General features: G+C 48.0%; 1 protein-coding gene across 1 annotated transcript in view; it reads right to left on the bottom strand.

Moving 5' to 3' along the window:
* Window positions 1–1,819, bottom strand: part of COL26A1 (collagen, type XXVI, alpha 1) — a 179,930-nt gene that overhangs the window by 166,372 nt on the left and 11,739 nt on the right. The gene's annotated exons all lie outside the window — the stretch shown is intronic.

Consider the following 1,819-nt stretch of genomic DNA (forward strand, 5'->3'; position numbering starts at 1 on the left):
AGAAAGAAAGAAAGAAAGAAAGAAAGAAAGAAAGAAAGAAAGAAAGAAAGAAAGAAAGAAAGAAAGAAAGAAAGAGGAAGGAAGGAAAGGAAAGAAAGAAAAGAAAAGAAAGAAAGAAAGAGAAAGAAAGAAAAGAGAGAGAGAGAGAAAGGAAGGAAGGGAGAGAGGGAGGGAGGGAGGAAGGAAGGAAGGAAGGAAAAGAGAGGGAGGGAGGAAGGAGAGGGAAAGGAAGGAAAGGGAAGGGGGAAGGGAAGGGAAGGAGGAGGAAGGAGAGAAAGAGAGAGAGAGGAAGGAAGGAAGGAAAGAAGGAAGGAAGGAAGGGAGGGAAAGGGGAGGGAGGAAGGAAGGGAGGGAAAGAGAGAGAAAGAAATAAAGAGAGAGAGAGAGAGGGAGGGAGAGAAAGAGCCAGAGAGAGAGAAAGAAAGAAAGAGAGTCAGAAGGCTGAAGGAAGGGGAGGAGGCCGGAGAAAGGAAGAGACCTGTGACCTGACAGGCTAGGGAATAAATGCCTTCAGAGTACAAGAAGCAAGGGGCAGCGAGCCTGGGCAGTGGAGAGAAGGAGGGAGGAAGGAAAGTACACAAACAATACGGGATCAGGTCAAGGTGCTCCCACCTCCTCCTCCCATCCTCATAGCCTAGAAATTGAAAATTGAAAAATAAGTCCCGGGCTAGGTGGTGGCTCATGCCCATAATCCCAGCACTTTCGGGGCCATGGAGGATGGATCACTTGAGCCCAGGAGTTTGAGACCAGCCCGGGTAACATGGCGAGACCCCATCTCTACAGAAATGTTTAAAAATTACCTGTGGTGGTGCACGCCTGTAGTCCTAGCCACTCAAGAGGCTAAGGCAGGAGGATCACTTGAGCCCAAGAGGTTGGGGCTACAGTAAGCTGTGATCATGCCACTGCACTCTAGCCTGGGTGACAGAGTGAGACCCTGTCTAAAAATAATATTAAAATAAAATAAGAAAAATAAGTCCTTAAGGGCATTGGAAAGAGAGAAGCAATGGACCAGACATCTGGAAGCGTCCCTAAGAGACAGAAAGTAGGTGGGCCCACATCGAAGGTGAAAATCACAGCCAGAAACAAACAAAAGAGGACTGGGGCTAAAGCTGGGAGCCACAAGGGGGCACAGATGCAGATGATGAGGTAGGGAGGCACCCAGAGGTGACCGTCAGAGTGATTGGTTAGGGGACTACCAGAGAGGAGCTGGACAGGTAGGACCCAGGTCCTAGTCCCTGCTGGTTTCAGGAATCAGGCATTGGAGGCTGAGTGCGGTGGCTCACACCCATAATCCCAGCATTTTGGGAGGCCAAGGCGGGAGAATTGCTTGAGCCTAGGAATTCTAGACTAGCCTGGGCAACATAGCAAGATCCTGTCTCTACAAAAATTATATATATACGGCCGGTCATGGTGGCTCATGCCTGTAATCACAGCACTTTGGGAGGTCAAAGTGGGCGGATCATCTGAGGTCAGGGGTTCGAGACCAGCCTGGCCAACATGGTGAAACCCCATCTCTACTAAAAATGCAAAAACAAATAGCTGGGCTTGACGGCATGAACCTGTAGTCCCAGCTAACTCGGGAGGCTGAGATAGGAGAATCACTTGAACCCGGGAGGCAGAGGTTGCAGTGAACCGAGATCGCACCACTGCACTCTAGCCTGGGTGACAGAGCAAGACTCTATCTCAAAATATAGATATATTATAGGTATAGATATCTATAGATATATCTTTATATCTATGTCTATATAGATAGATAGATAGATATACCTGTATCTATGGATATGTAGAGATATGTAGATATGATAGTGCCACTGCACAC

The sequence above is a fragment of the Mandrillus leucophaeus genome, unplaced genomic scaffold (genome assembly GCF_000951045.1).
Source record: "Mandrillus leucophaeus isolate KB7577 unplaced genomic scaffold, Mleu.le_1.0 Scaffold280, whole genome shotgun sequence".
Lineage (NCBI taxonomy): Eukaryota > Metazoa > Chordata > Mammalia > Primates > Cercopithecidae > Mandrillus > Mandrillus leucophaeus.